The 17,106-nt window shown below is 40.1% G+C and overlaps 1 long non-coding RNA gene across 1 annotated transcript; it reads left to right on the top strand.

The window, feature by feature from the left end:
- The first annotated feature begins 13,765 nt into the window (after positions 1-13,765).
- LOC110674496 lies at positions 13,766-14,022 on the top strand. The gene is made up of 3 exons (XR_002498919.1): positions 13,766-13,805; positions 13,865-13,928; positions 13,986-14,022. It is a non-coding gene; the product is annotated as an uncharacterized LOC110674496 (long non-coding RNA).
- The last annotated feature ends 3,084 nt before the right edge of the window (positions 14,023-17,106 follow it).

Genomic DNA, 17,106 nt, shown 5'->3' with positions numbered 1-17,106 from the left:
CTAGTAAAATACCGATAATGAAATTTTTTTCCACTAAACCAATAAAAAATGTTATAGTTTTCGTTTGTTCATAAGAAATCCCTATATTTTAGTTTTATTCACAATTATAACATTTATGTAGGGAGCCGGATCCTATTCTTGGCACTTTTGATTCACTTCGGCAGTGGGGTTTTTTGAAAGCTATAGAGCTCATATTTGGCCACAACATGCGTCGTACTGATGTGCTTCTTATTGCAAAGTTGCAGACAATTCGGCCAAGAAAAACCCCCCATGCCAAAGTGAATCATGGAAGTGCCCAAGTGGTTCTGCACCCTGTTTTACAATAAATAGTTGATAACTTGTGGAGAATGTAAAAAAAAAATACATTTGTTGAAATATTTTAGAATATTAGTAATAGTTATCTACACCTACTTGTCCCATTTTCTATGTAAACCTTATGAGCTGCGAGCCAAATATGCGAAGAACGGCAGTACATGAAGGCGATTGTGGATTGTTTCTTCATAATTGTGTAAATATGTTTTAATGCGAGAAAATCGGTAAGTATGCATTTCAAACTGTTTAATTGCTTTTTGGTTTATATGAGTGGCACCCAATATCGGCATCCGTACTAGCTTTGGCTGAGTTTAAATTGATATTTTAAATAATTAAGTTGTCATTACGATTATTCGATATTTTGAATCGATGTTTGGAGCATCTAAAATCAAATGAATTGATTTTCTTAATTCGAGTTTTTGATTCGATTTATTTTGTAGAAATCGATAAATGTTTCTTAATGAATTGATGGGAGAGAAACCAAATTTTTAATAAGTGAATTTGTTGTATCGAATATGAAAACTGATTTTATTGAAAGATGTTGGTGTCGACTGCTAATTCATTTGATCCCATCACAAACTTCATAAATTTCAATTCAAATATATAGATGCAAAGGACTCGATTGAATCGATAGATAGATTCGACAGTTCAAATGTGAATCGATTCAGTAACATCGATGCTATGGAGAAATTTGCTCAACGCTTTGTACACTGCATCCTTATACGAGGAAGTGAGGTAATTTCTTTCTTGGTCTCTATTGGACAGTTGACCGAAGCGGCTCAAGAGGATGTAACAAGGATATTAAGAATTGCAGAGAGGATCTCCAGAATTGATACTGACTAAGAATTATTACACTGTTTGTTGGCGACATCAAATCCTGTGATTACATCTATTAGAGCATTCCCGAGAAAAAAGTGTTTCCTTATCAGGATGGGAAAATCTTTTGGTTAAAAAAGATAACGAACAAACCAGTGATAGCGAAGCTAAAATAATGATGATAATCTTAAACATTAATATTTACTGATTTATGGATTGCATATGAATTTTAAAGGAAAAAATAAATGTTTCATAGTTATATTATACATTTTAGTTTTTGCTGAGCTCGGAAAAGTTCTCAAGAAAGGACTGAGACTTCCTGCAGAAAAAATAGCAATAAGTGTTTTTCTGCAAAAAATAAACAGCTAACGTTGGAAAGGTGAAGGACGAAAAATGCGTTGGATATGTTGTCTGTTTGTCTGTGATGAACATGTCTGAATAGATTATTCCGACCTTTTGTTGATTGATTATATGGTTGACTTTATTGCATAAAATTCGATACAGTGATGCCAGATATTCAAGTTAAGCCAATATAGGGGGTAGTGAATAAGTGTAAATTATATCTGCATGTAAGTAAACATTTTTTCAGACTTTCTTTTGACCGTCAGGCTAAAGCAGGCTAAAAGCGGCTTTCTCTGCATTTCATAGTATTAGTTTCAAGCCATTGGATGAGCATGTTTCAGATTGCGGAAATGTGCGCGACCAAATGATTTTTAATGTTAAAAAGGTGCAAAATTTTATATAAAACCTTCAATAACTCGAAAAGTATGAGAGATAAAAATATGCTCTTTTGGAGAAAGTTATGCGTTTTTGCAAGTAACAAATAACACTAGAACAATTGAAAATTGTACAAAATCATCCAACAAAGTTATGATAAAATAAGTGATTTTTAGGGGCGTTCCACAAAAAAATCCACAAATCTACATGAAAATCAAAAATATGCATACGGTGTTTTCAGCAAAGTTGTTTCTTCTAATATTACCTACAACTTTCCCGAATAAAGTTTATTTTTAAATTCATAATTACGAAAAATAAAATTTCGTTCTCACTTATAGGTGGATTAATCACCAAATTGACACTTTCATAAAATAGCGATTATTTTATGGAAAAACTTTCCCGAAGACACTATAGTACTAAAATCATGTTTTTAAGGTCAAAACAATTTCGATCACGTTTTTTCAGCGACGGTTACAGTGTGTGATGTCGCGACCTAACTAATTTATGGATACCACCATCACTTTTAAATCATGCTTTTATACTCAGATGTTTATCCATGAAGACAAATCTGAACAAACATATCAAAAGGGCACATCGACATTGGTGAACATTGGCTTTGCAAGACGCTGTTGAGCCCAATTCAACTCAATCACGCTCACAAATACCACTATCAGGAAGAGCTAACACCAATCTTTCTGATAGTGGTGTTAGTTTGCGTGGGCGGGCTAAAAAGGCTCAACGCAACGTTTATGGAAAGAGGCTCAAGACCTCTTGGGCCCTTTTCAAATGTTTGTCCAGAAATATCCTTTTTTATTATTCCAACTAATCAAACAAAATTTTGAAGAAATTTATACGATGAGCAGAATAATCAACTGTTTTATCTCTTATAATAAATTCTTATTAACTGAAACCCTAAAAGATATCTTGTTCATTGGAGCACTAATCGATTAACTAATAAACTGTGCAACCGGAATATGTCAAGTAATCCAACATGCAGAAAAATCTCTCATTTGGTCTTATATTAGAGCGTAGTTTACCCAGTACATCACATCTCATAAATCATTGTTTCATTGTTATGTGTATCGAACATGTATTTTAACTATTTGTTTTTTTTTTCTATATTTACAGATAACGGCTATGGTAAAATCATTGTTGCTTAAGTCGTTCCAGTTACTGCCAGCCAGTGTCAACATCTGTAATAAGAGATTTCATAACCGTCCATAAATCTACAAAAAAAAATACTCACCACTTACATCGATCATTTGAATTCACTCCGTTAATGTTGTTTGTTCGATCACCAAACTCTTTTGAAATAGTTCAAAATCATCCATACAAGGCAGTTAACAACTAGAGCAGTTAACATACAAATGCAGTTAACAACTAGAGATATCAATAGACCACTTCCTTGAGCAACAAAAACTTCCACTCGATCAGACATGGTAATATTTACTAAATGTTCTGAGGGCGTATTGTAGAGCTCCATCTTCGGCGGTCTTGGGCGAAATTTCTCCAGTTGTCCCGAATGTTTGGGGTCACCAGGTCCTCTTCAACTGCGTATTCCTGGTCTTCCCTGAAGCCGCCGACCCCTACTTGTTTCCCTGCTGAATATTATTTCCGCAATTCTTTCTTCCGACTTTCATACTAAGTGGCCAGCCCACTGAAGTCTGCCGTATTTTACTCGCTTGATACTATTCGCATCTTTGTACACTTGATACAACTCGTGATTCATGCGTCTGCGCCACACACCATTTTCGAGTTTCCCACAGAGTATTGTCCGCAGCACTTTACGCTCGAAAACACCGAAAACTTTCCGGTCAGCCTCTTTCAACGTCCACGCTTCGTGCCCGTAGAGAGCCACCGGAAGAATCATTGTTTTATACAGGGCGACTTTTGTTTCCGTTAGCAAGCTGCGGGACCTAAGGTGGTAACGTAGTCCGTAAAGGGCCTTATTCGCAGTCGCAACACGTCTTTTCACATCGCGGGAATTGTTGATGTCACATGTTACAAGTGTTCCAAGGTAAACAAATTCTTCAACAACTTCAAACACTACCTCAGCACCTACACCACCAAGCCTGACTCTATCTCTACTTGCAACCATGTACTTCGTTTTGGTAGAATTTATGGTCAGGCCTGTCCTCGCTGTCTCTCTCTTCAGAGGCACGAATGCCTCTTCCACTGACCTGCGATCGATTCCAATTAGGTCTATATCGTGCGCAAAGCCAAGGGGCATTTGCGACCTTGTGATAATAGTGCCATTTCTCTGCACGCCAGATCTCCTAATAGCACCCTCGAGTGCAATGTTGAGCAGTAAATTCGAAAGTGCGTCTCCCTGCTTCAATCCGTCTAACGTCACGAACGAGGTTGACACCTCGTCTGCGATCCGAACACTTGATTTCGAACCATCCAGCGTAGCACGTATCAGCCTAATTAGTTTCGCCGGAAAACCATGTTCAGACATTATCTGTCAAAGCTCATTTCTTTTCACTGAGTCGTACGCCGCCTTGATATCAATAAACAGATGGTGACTCTGCAAGTTATACTCCCGGAATTTATCTAGGATCATTCGCAAGTTAAACATCTGGTCCGTTGTCTAATAATTATTAAGTTTATATTCTAAACATTTTGAAAATGGAAAACAAAAACAATGTTTGTGTGTTGAAAAAAACGGAATAATTTGTTGACGAAATCGGAGCGTGACAAATTTGGAACGTGATAAAACCGGAACATACCTCTATTACAATTAGCCCTGTTTTTGGCCATTTATTGATGAGTGTGTATTTTTCTGAACACATAAGTTTATGGCTGGTATAAGGTATGCCTGTCACCAAAATATCGATATATTGTATTTTAGCCAGTGAAATTGTGCCTTATACTAGATTACAACTCTAATACCACCGGTGGAGCAAAAGTTCGTTTAAGACAATCAATTTTAAAATTATTATAACTAAGAATAGACACGAATTTGTTCAGCAAAATTGTAGCCAATATGTTGAAGATTCACTATGTGGTATTTATTTATTTTCAACTGCTATAGCTTCTCTAGAAATATTTATTATTCCACTAAGGTCGAACTTTTGCCCTACCATACTCTTCAATGAACAATATTGAAACAAAATGCTCTTGATTTAATCAAAAACATGACTAACTATAATAAAATTCACACAGAGTCGGCATTCTGATACCTGAAGGAGGGTAAAAATATCACTTGTTCAGATGATTGTTCATTCGAATTAGTGGTATTGATTTTAAATATTTATCCTTCTATACATACCTCAAAAAGCATAGTATCCTGATATTTTATTGAGACATGGTATTTATCTACCAATCACACCTGATCAGGTAAGCACTTAACTATGAATTTCAAAAGCATTTATCCTACGGCTCTATAACTATAGTTTAATTTCAGGAATTTCGTAAAAATATGCCACACACATATGATTCAACTATCAGAATGTGCTTGCAATCAACGAAGCTCATCAAATTAATTACATTAAGCTACTAGTAATTGATTATGATTTACGTATATCCAAGCAAACAATATCCATACTAAAGCCTTTTCCTCAGAACGTTCTAGCTCCGTCAAGCTTGTCAATCCCAATCAAAACAATCTAGATGTTGTGTCGTGATAGATTGTCTGTTACAGTTTTCATGTGCCGATTTAGCATAATTAGATTCAAGTCGCTGAGCTCCACCCAAAGGACCGGCTGGCTGCGCCTTGCGTTTCAAATCCGGGTGTAGTCCCATAATCGCATTACTCATTCCCACCCTCACCCTGTTAAAGGTTTGCGATATTTGGAATGATTCCATCAAACAGCGTACGAAACGAAGCACCACGAATTTCTACGGAATCCGATGAAAATATATTCTACATTGATGTTTACTATTTTAATTAATGAATTAAGGTGATTGTAAATCGAAGCCAAACATTGATTTTTCAAGGGCACGAGACTGGAGAATCTGACAAGAGTTCGGATTAAAAAACAATCAAATTGCTTGCTTGCTGGTGGTGACCAATGGGATAAATTTTCTGTTTTGTTCTCAAGTCTTGTGCTCTTTAAAATTTGAGTTGTGGCTTCGTTCTATAATCACCTTAATGGGTCGAGTTATACGAAACATTTTCATATTTCGTTTCTTTTCGTCATATCGTCAATCGTGCTACAAATTCCATATATCGACATGAAATAGTAGCTTACGGAACAAGTCGCAGAATGATGATTTTTACAGCACGAGTCGTAAATTTATCCTACGAGGCTTGCAGAATGGGATTATTATGATGAGTGCTGTAAAAATCGAGTTCTGCAACGAGTTACGTACAACTTATTTTGCAATTTCGTAGAAGACCACTTGAGGGTATTACAAATTATACCGGAATGCAATGCACCATGATTTTCCATTTTCTAAAAAAATGGTTGTATTATGGTTCATTACGCAACTCAAAACAGTTGCGTAATGAGAAAGCGTTGCGTAATGAATCATTACTGCTCTGGTTTCAGTTGCGTAATGACCATTCCCGCAGTGCATACTTCAGTGCAGGAAAGTAGACCGTTTCATGACAGATTGGCGTGATGAAAAACAGCCTATTACGATGAGAAATTGCAAAAAAATGTTTATCGCATACCCTTACACCCCGTGAAACAAACAAAGCCATGATAGGTGTGCCCGTTTGGAAACAAATTGTCGAAATATATTGGATCTTCATAAATATTCCACCAAAGCACAAGGAAATTCTTTAACGCCAAACTACAGGCATGATGATGGCTATAATCTGCCCGGTGAAGGGTATCACAGAAGCTTCCCGGTTTCGAGATTTAATTATTCACCGAGTTTCGTTACTGAATGGGCTTCACACATATGTGACAATGCGGCGGCAGCGAGCAAGAAACAATCTCGCAATTACCTACCTTCGCCCAGGGCTAATTCTATTTCATCTCCAACCAACAGTTGCTTCTTCGAAATGCGCAAAGAAAGGAAAGGAGCTGTGAATAATGGCAGCCAAATCAACAAGCTTTTAAAGCTTGTAACACTCTTTGTTTTATCAAAAAGTAACCAATAAAATGATAAGACATAAGTAATAGTTTGAATAACTTTAGCAAAAAAAGCACAAAAACTTTGAAAATTTTAGATTTTTCAAAAAATTTATGATAATCAGAACAAAATAACCTTTAAATTTCCAGTATAAAATAAACAATTTAAAATTTAAAAATATCTAAAAAATAAAAAATAATGTTACTTATGACATTTTTGATATTTTTTTAAAATATATTCTTAAATGCAATTCTGTAATATTTGGTTGCAAATTCATTCTCAATTATTGAATGTTTCGTATTATTTTATTGTCTGCTTCTGGATAAATAAGTGACGGCTATCCTTTTCCCAGAGCATGATCACAATTTACCCGCTGAATAATTAAGCCGTTTGCCAACCGATCGTCCAGATGACGGTAGCAGACCAGCCTTCAACGCCATGTGCTGATACGTCGCTGAGAGCACAGGATGACATTCCAGGCTGGAACGGTGCTTGTCTGGACAGTTTCAAGGCAATATAAATGATTTATCGTAATGAAATAAAGCCAACACAAAAAATAACAACATCAAGATCAAGAATGGTGAGAAGATGGATTGAACCTGTTTCAGAGAGTTGAATACGCGGGCGAAAAATAGCGTGGAATCAGGAGACAGTGAGATGAGTCTTGGCGACCATATGTGTCCGGTCTGCAAATGCACATATTTTCTCACAGATGGTACAAAACGGCGAGGAATGGTGTTAGAGCAGCGACATAAATGGCGGATGCTTGGAGAATTTTATCATTCATTTATTGTGATCACGTTACGTAATGTGTCTCTCATGTTTAATAGGGGATATTCTTTTGAATCAATAACTTTTTAAATTATAGTGGAATATATTAGGAAATAAAAAAATGAATCTCAAAAATTAAAACATTGACAGAAGTGTAGAGTAAGTGATAAGTTACAGCATTCAGTGCCCGCTTGTCTTGCTTCGCTCAAATCAAACTGACCGTCGACCGACCGAGAAAAGATGCCGTCTGAAACCAAAGTGATGGCAGCCGCTGCCAAGAAGAAGAAGAAGAGGAAGCAGTCCACAGGAGCCATCGCAGCCCTTAACGAACGCAACAGGTCCTCTCTGCAGGAGATCAAAAAAAAACATCGGCGGATACTACAACTGCGATGTCGGCAAGATTACAAGATTGTCAAGAGTGAAGTGAAATCCCGGGAAACTGGGACTGCATCCGAGAATCATCAAACCTCATCGGGCGAGGAGGATTTCAACCGGTGCGCCGTCAAAATGTGTCCATGTTACTCGAATTCAACAATTCAATCGGCTCTTTTCAGGGCCAACAAATGTGTACTAAGGAGTTATTTGTGTAATATTTCCCATTGTGTTTACCACATTCTTGCAATAATCTCTTAAGGCGGCTTCCACAAATTACGTAACGCTCTAGGGGGAGGGGGGGAGTAGGCTCCAGCGTTACGGCTTATACAAAAATTTAAAATTTTTCATACGTAAAGCGTTACGGAGGAGGGGGGAAGGGTTCAAAAATTTGCAATTTAAGCGTTACGTAATAAATGGACGCCGCCTTATTCATAGCGTAGCATCATACAATTTATTACGAATAATTGACAATACGGCAATTTGAGGATGTTTCCGAGGACGCTGCTGCAGTGCCATCGGGATGAAATAACATGGATGAAGTGATTGGTGCTGCATTGAAAATCAAATCGAGACCAGCTGTTTACTCGAGACCCGGTACTCCGCAGACCGATTGGACACCCATCTCAAAAGGATCGGCTTGTATCAACCTGAGTGGCATACTCAAATGCAAACGCGTTCAGTTTCCGGTGGTTAGTTCTTGTGCTTGACTGTTCATAAGTCGCAAGGTGGAACTTTCCCCGAGGTCGTGTACGACTTTGACAAAAGCCAGGATCAGCAATTGGTATATGTTGGTTTGTCACGGGTGACTTCACTGCGAGAACTATTTTTGACAAACTCTAACAATTCTTTCAAGTTCCATTACGTCAAATTGTAATGTAAAACAAGATGCTCCTATTGTAGTCACCGGTGACTTTATTATTGACGTTTCCAAACAAGAAAATATTAAATTCGTTGATTTTATGAATAAACATTTTAATTTATAGTTGGCAAACCTTCCAAATCATGCGACCACATTAGGTGGTTCTTGATTTAACGTTTATTAAATATATAAGTGTAGAGTGCAGTCGATATTCTTCATACTTTTCTAACCATAGACCGATTCTATCGATTGTCACGATCGAAGCACCCGAGCATCTAATCTACTGGAGGAGTTTGGCGAACTACAGCTGTAGCCAGAACTGAAACCGATCACCCAACCAAACACACGAGGAAGCGACGACCAAACAAACAAGCTAAATCATCTGGCACATCACTGGATCATTCATGGAACAGTAAACACTGGTTCTGGGAACCACAGAATGACAAATGGTCCTTTTCAGGACCAGCAAAATGAGTTAATTTCTGAAAACTTCAACCGATAAACAACAACACAAATCTAGTACACTTACAAATTCATACACATGACAAATTATTAATCATCTTTCACTTCACTCAAACTCGAACTTCACTGTCATTCAAATATCATAACCAACTCAAATCCTTTTTAAAGTATTTTACTTTGAAATCTTAAACTCTGAAAATGCTTCCAAACCAAATGACAGATCTCCCTTAAAACCATAGCGTTATTGAATAATCACAATCACAGCACCTATCATCTATCATCAAACATCTGCAAACAGCTACTGCACTACTGTTGTTAGAGTCTGACCCAGATTTGATCGAAGTTGTGTCCAAAGTAGTCCTACGTCAACCTCGCGGTAATGTAACAGACATTACACACCCCATTTTTTTCTGTTCGGAACATAAACCACTGCGACCAATATTTGATCTATCGTAGTATATCCCGTGTTCTTGGCTAAGTACATGTCTTCTTCTTCTTCTTGGCATTATCGTCCTTACTGGGACAGAGCCTGCTTTTCAGCTTAGTGTCCGTATGAGCGCTTCTACAGTTATTAACTGAGAGCTTTCTTTGCCAAAGTTGCCTTTTATTGCATTCGTATATCGTGTGGCAGGTACGATGATACTCTATGCCCAGGGAAGTCAAGGAAATTTCCATTATGAAAAGATCCTGGACCGACCGGGAATCGAACCCAGACACCTTCAGCGAGGCTTTGCTTTGTAGCCGTGGACTCTAACCACTCGACTAAGGAAGGCCCCTAAGTACATGTCGTGTTACCTTATCACTATCGAGAAGTGATAAAGTATTCGGTTTTCTTACAGTTGTAATTCCTAACTTGTTCGCAGGAAAGGATTCTAATTGAAAAGTTCCGCTATATATACCCTTTGAAGAATGTGGTGGGTACACTCTCCACAGGCACGCCCCTTTATCAGTCAAAATCGGATCCCTTGATAAAGTTAAGAAATTACACTGATATTGTTCATGCATCAGAATCCTAGTCCTCACTACTTCAAAGAGAACAAAGTAAATAAAAGATCAGAAAACAAATTGTTGAATTTTACTCCATTTTTTTCCTCGTCTCAAGATCATTCTCGGCCAACTGGGAAACCGAGACTTGTCATTTTTAACAAGGTTTAAAATGTAACAAGGACTAATAAGTGTTCCTTTGATTACTATAACATCCTGTTCCCTTCATTTGAAGCAGCCAGGACTAGGGTTCATTGGTAGAATTTTACCCCATAACGCATCACGAAAAGTTGATCTACCAGCGTTATGGGTGAAGAGTGATAGTTGTTCATGGCAGGGTTTCAGTGATCCATTAACACCTAAGTCGTCGCGCTGTTGTATTTTGTACAACACTAATGAAAAAACCTCGCTTTTCGTCCACAACAGCAGCGTGGTGGCTTTGACGGTAACAAATAAAATTTTTAGCAAATTTATCGTATAGTAAGGTTTAAGAAGCTCTTATTGACATATACAAATGTCTGATAAGTGCTGTATAAAGTAAATATAGCATCTATCACAGTTTATATGTTCTAAAATTTGTCTATTAAAATCTACGGACATATAAATCAATCGTGGAAAAAGTAGCAAAATAAACAAGTTTTAAATAAACACAATATTTGTTGACGTGTATGATTCTATTAAGAAATAAAACGAATGAATGTTAAAAAAGAATCTATCTTGCTTTAACATCAGGAAATACTAGAGTAATAATAGATTTTCATTTATGTGCTCTACCACTGAATAAACAACAGAATTGTATCATTCATTTCGATTGAGCTTATCATAAAAATCAATCAGGAACCAAAATCGGAAAATGCTTAACTTTAAAGCAGTATTTAATGTTTATGTTATATCAATCAACAAATATCAAAAACTGGTTTTCTATGCATTCTTTGATTGAGCAGACTATGCTTATAAATCCATAAAATCCACTGGGTAATAAAAAAATCAACAGTTTAATAGCAGATTTTTTTTTCACTTTTTTACTTTACTTTATTAGTTCATTTCATCAATCAACATACATCAAAATATGATTTTATTATGCATTCTTGGATAGAACTTACCACGCTTCTGAAGAATCGCTCAGGTATTAAAATTAAAACAAGGATTAACAGCTCAACAACAAATTTTCATCTTACAAGATCATCATAAGTCGATTTTTCATATATTATTGGACTGAGCTCAAGAGGCTCCTAGGTATCCATAAGGCATTAAAATCAGAAAAATCATACCACAAAAAGCGTTACCTGAAAGAGGTGGAACGCCAAGAGATGGAGTTGCTGTACCGTTCTCAAGTTCTATCAGAAGCTCAACACATCCCGCAAAGACTTCGTGTCGCTAGCTGAAATGTGCCGGGATAAGGATGGGAGCATCTTGACGGGCGGACGCAAGGTGATCGAAAGGTGGAAACAGCACTACGATTAACACATGAATGGCGCTGAGAACACAGGCACAGAAGGTCAGGACAGTGAAGGCGACGACTACGTCAGCACTGCGGACAGTGGAAACCGACCAGCAACCAGACGACAAACTGGAGCGTGAAAATTATCGTGCAATCACTATCCTAAACGCCGCCTACAAAGTACTATCCCAGATTCTCTTCCGTCGTCTATCACCTAGAGCAAACGAGTTCGTGGAAAGCTATCAAGCAGGTTTCATCGATGGCCGTTGAACAGATCAGATCATTAACGTGCGACATATCCTCCAGAAATGCCGTGAGTACCAGGTCCCTACACGGATAAAAATCTGATCCCCACACCATGATTTACAAATCATGAAATTCATAAATTAATTAGGTCATAATATCAGGATCACAATTCATGGGTCCTGGAGTCATAATCATGATTCTTCATAAGCGTATACGCGGATGTTATAACATCCAGGGTGAAAACACTAAGCGGTGCGCTTTGCTTCAACTCATTCGTTTCGATCACCTTTATTTCAACATGATACAGTGGTAGTGTGGTATGATACAGGACTATTGATCGAAAGGTTCGTGGTTCGATTCTCAGTTTTTGTTTTTTATTTTTTTTTATTTTGTCGATCATAAACGGATGCGCGACTCAGCTTTTTTGGCATTGGAATCATGATTCCGAGCAACCAGCAACAGCGTGTGTTGCGTTACGGCAATCTGACTCATGATATCATGAGTCCAAATCATGGTGTATTTTCATAAGATGAAAACACGCCGGAATCATGATATCATGAGCCATAATCTTGTTTTTGGATTCTGATTTCTACCCGTGTACGCACCTTATGTTAATCGATTTCAAGGCGACATACGACAGTATTGACCATGTAGAGCTATGGAAGATCATGGACAAGAACAGTTTTCTCGGGAAGCTCACAAGATTGATTAGAGCAACGATGGACGGTGTGCAAAACTGCGTGAAGATCTCGGGCGAACACTCCAGTATGTTCGAGTCTCGGTGGGGACTACGACAGGGCGATGGACTTTCGTGCCTGTTGTTCAATATTGTGCTTGAAGGTGTTATGCGGAGAGCCGGATTTTACAGTCTAAACATACGAAGGAGCATCATCAGTGTAAGACGTGCCTAAAAAAACGTGTACAAAACGCTCATAAGACCGGTAGTCCTCTACGGGCATGAGACGTGGACTATGCTCGAGGAATACTTGCAAGCTCTTGGGGTTTTCCAACGCCGAGTGCTAAGGACGATCTTTGGCGGTGTGTGGCGGCGAAGGATGAATCACGAGCTCGCTCAACTCTACGGCGAACCCAGTATCCTGAAGGTAGCTAAAGCTTGAAGGATACGCTGCACAGTGGCCCAAGGCTGGCCAAAAGTCAAAAAAATGAAGTTTGCAAATTCCTTCTCGAATATTTTTTCTTGATTTCTTCAGTATTGAATAACAATTCTCCAAAGTTTCAGATCGATTGGTGTATATTTCGATTTTTCACAGCATGTGACCTGGAGAGATCTCAGCTGAAATTGACCCTTTTGAATTTTTCAAATTTCGTAAAGTTTGTTCTATAGAAATTGCAATTTCTGTACTTAATCATGACCAAATCTTTCTCAACTGGTGTTGCCACCACTGGCAGCACTGATTTGAATTGAATGGATACGCGATACCCCTCGACGAGACTATGCACGCAACGGATGATATGAACCGATGCGTAAGAAACGTCAGGGAGACCAACGAACGTCAAAACCCACATACATTTCGCAAGTCGTAGTAGATGCTAAGAATAATGTGAATTCTTTCTTCCTAATTATTGAAAATTACTAGTTATATCAAAGTATTTAGATGGTGCCAGTTATTCCCTGAATTTGTTACGGTATTTTGCGCTATAAGTATGATATGCAGTACGATAGACAGTAAAATCCTGAAACTAAGAAAAATTTGTTCTAGTATAGGTTATTAAGAGCACTACGTCTCAGATATTGTCCTCAGATCCGATTTCTGAAATACCCATTGTGCTTTGGCTGTAAGTTACTTCTGATTTAAAAATTTGATCTAAGCAAACTGAATTAAATACTCCAATAGGGATCCTCTAGTTACGCATCGAAATCAAGTTTGTTGGGGATCAATCGAATTAAGGCGACCAGTTGTAAGTAAACATGAATTTATTCCCTGCGAGTTAAACTTATAAATAAACACTTTACAGCTTAAAGAATTCTGCACTGAAAACCATCGTGCTTCTCTGTTAAGAGGTCCCGCAAAATCTCCCCAACAAAAACTTTAAGAACTGCTTTGATCAGCAAGAAGAGGCGAAGTATGCCTGAAACGGATCTGTACAACTGCAAACTATGCCGGAGGTCGAATAACGTTGATGATATGGTCTTCTGCGCGGTATGTCAAGAATGGTATCATTACCAGTGCGTGGGAGTTACATCAGCGGTAGCAAACGAAAGCTGGATGTGTGCACGATGCGTGGCTCTACCGTCGTCCACACGAATTGGTGAGCTTTTTGGAAATGATCCGGTACTCCCGGCCACCATCGCTACCGTATCGTTAGTAGGGGCCACCGAATCATCGGCGATCGTAGGTTCAACCTCTTCCGAGGTATCACCTGCGGCGAGTGCTGCACTACCGCTAGTGGCAACTGCAGTATCTCCAGCTGTGACGTCGATTGCAGCTAGTCTGATGCCACCCGCAGTTGCTGGACCATCCGGTTGGATAACTACAACGACCCCGGCTGTAAGTGCAACTAACTATGGCCAATCCCTATTGACGGAGCAGGCACGAGCGAGTTTACAATGGGTGCATGAACATCGAGCATTCCTCGAGCGGCAAATGGAAGAGAGCCACAAGAAGGAATTAGAGAGGAAGAAGGCCATGTTGGGGCAACTCGCGAATAATGCCATGCAAGGCGTTATTACTGGAGTGACATCGAATAGCATCAATGAGCAGTCCGCTGCAGTTGGAACCAGTAGCGTAGGAGGCTGGCTGGGAAGGATGATCGGCGAGATGGAAAATCTGTCGCTCACACCAGCGTGCACGGAGACAAGGGTGACAGCACCAGTAATATCCGTACACAACAACAACTCCACACCGACAACTGCGGGTTCTGCTAGCCGAAGCGTGTTCGATCCATCTTTCTCATCACTTCTCCTTGGAGTGCCTAGTAGTATGTCGAGAGCTCCCACAGACTCATTTTCTGCATGTCAGTACACTACTATGCCATCTACCCCTCTATATGGATACTCACAACCGAGCCGAGACCAGTTCCAACAAATCAGCGTGTTTCCAATTAGCACCCCGGTTTCCTATATTAGTCTGAGGAATGCTAATTTGACGAACGTAGTCACCGCCTGTCCAACAGTTCACACCGCAGGTGCCGGTTTATGGAGGGTTGCCAGCAAATTCAAGCATACCCAGAACGGATCCGATTCCCGTTCCCCCACAAGGTTCTTTGGGTAGCCATCCTTTGGTTAACGCAGCTCAAGCTCTTCCGTTGCCACAAGCGTCACCTTTTCCAACGTTTCCTACGCAGCAGCAATTGTTAGCGCGACAAGTCATGCCGAGAGATCTTCCACTGTTTCGGGGCGACACCAACGTGGAGAATTTGGCACGGCTTCAACGTGCGCTACAGGGTAAGGCATTCGATGCAGTAAAAAGCCGTTTGCTTCTTCCAGCGTGCGTCCCACAAGTCATTTCCACGTTGTACATGCTGTACGGGAGGCCAGAGTTGATCATCCAGACATTGCTGGACAAAGTTCGGGAAACTCCCGCACCAAGGGCAGACAGGCTGGAAACGTTGATCACCTTTGGTATGGCGGTGCAAAATCTGTGCGACCACATCGAGGTAACGGGGCAAGTAGCGCACCTGTGCAACCCAGTTTTACTGCGAGAGTTAGTCGACAAAATTCCTGCGCAACAACGTCTAAACTGGGCGTTATACAAACAACAGTTCGCTGGGGTTGATCTTCGCACATTTGCTGGTTTTATGTCGATGTTGGTATCAGCCGCCTCGGACGTCACAGTCACAACGGATTCTAAGCAATCACGCTTGGGACGAGGAGAGCGTGGCAGAGATAAAAACTTTCTCAATGCTCATGCTGCCAGCGAACCAGCCTCGAATCTAGTGAGTCAAGACGGGGAGATAAAGAAAGTAGAAGTCAAGGAGGTACTGTGCCTGGCATGCAATGGGCGTAATCACAAAGTGAAAGATTGTGCAACGTTCAAAAAGTGGGAGCCGGACAGTCGCTGGAAGACGATTCAAGATCATCATCTTTGTCGCACATGCTTAGGGAAGCACGGGCGCCGTCCTTGTAAGCTGCAAGCTGTTTGTGGTGTTGATGGGTGTCAGCAACGTCACCATCAGTTACTGCACTCCGGCAGTCAGAAACGCCCTGCCCCAATGAGAGAAGGGCAAAAACTGTGAAGCAGAACGATAACCCTGCTGAAGGGCTAAATGCACACCATGCTACCAAGAAATCGACATTATTTCGCATCCTTCCCGTGAAGCTGTTTTGGAAAGGTAAAACTGTAGAAACCTCTGCGTTTTTGGATGACGGCTCGGACATGACTTTGGTCGAGCAATCGATTGCAGAACGATTAGGCATCGATGACGGCGAACCACTCCCACTTTGCTTAACGTGGACCAGCAATGTAACTCGCCAGGAACCCAAGTCCCAACGAATTCGTCTAGAAATCTCCGGAGCCAGCAAAAGTGAACGGTTCACTTTAAACGATACAAGAATAGTTTCTAGCCTCAATCTTCCGAAGCAAACGTTGAAGTACGCTGAATTAGCTCGGCAATACAATTACCTTCGTGGTCTTCCAGTAACCAGCTATGAATCAGCAACTCCAGGCATTTTGATTGGCTCGAACAATGCCAGTCTTACTGCGACGCTATGTCTGCGCGAAGGTCAGCTAGGGGACCCCTTAGCCAGTAAGACTCGACTCGGTTGGTCGATCTACGGATATACAGCGGATGGAGAAAAGGTCAACAACTTCACGCTGCACGTGTGCGAGTGTCGACGAGAATGCCAAGCAGGCCAAGATCTTCACGATCTCGTCAAGCAGTATTTCACGCTCGAGAGCATCGGCGTTTCGGCGGACAAGGCACCAGAATCGGAGGAGGACAAGCGTGCTCGTCAGATTTTAGAGGACACCACGAAGCGCATTTCAAACAAGTTTGAGACCGGGCTGCTGTGGCGCCATGACCATGTGGAATTTCCTAATAGTTTTTTCATGGCAATGCGTCGTCTGGAATGTTTCGAGCGGAGGATGAAAAAGGATAAAGATCTGCGTACAAGCGTACAGCAACTGATGGGCGAATA

Source organism: Aedes aegypti, chromosome 1 (assembly GCF_002204515.2).
Source record: "Aedes aegypti strain LVP_AGWG chromosome 1, AaegL5.0 Primary Assembly, whole genome shotgun sequence".
NCBI classification, from domain to species: domain Eukaryota; kingdom Metazoa; phylum Arthropoda; class Insecta; order Diptera; family Culicidae; genus Aedes; species Aedes aegypti.
This window is presented reverse-complemented; position numbering and strand designations above follow the sequence as displayed.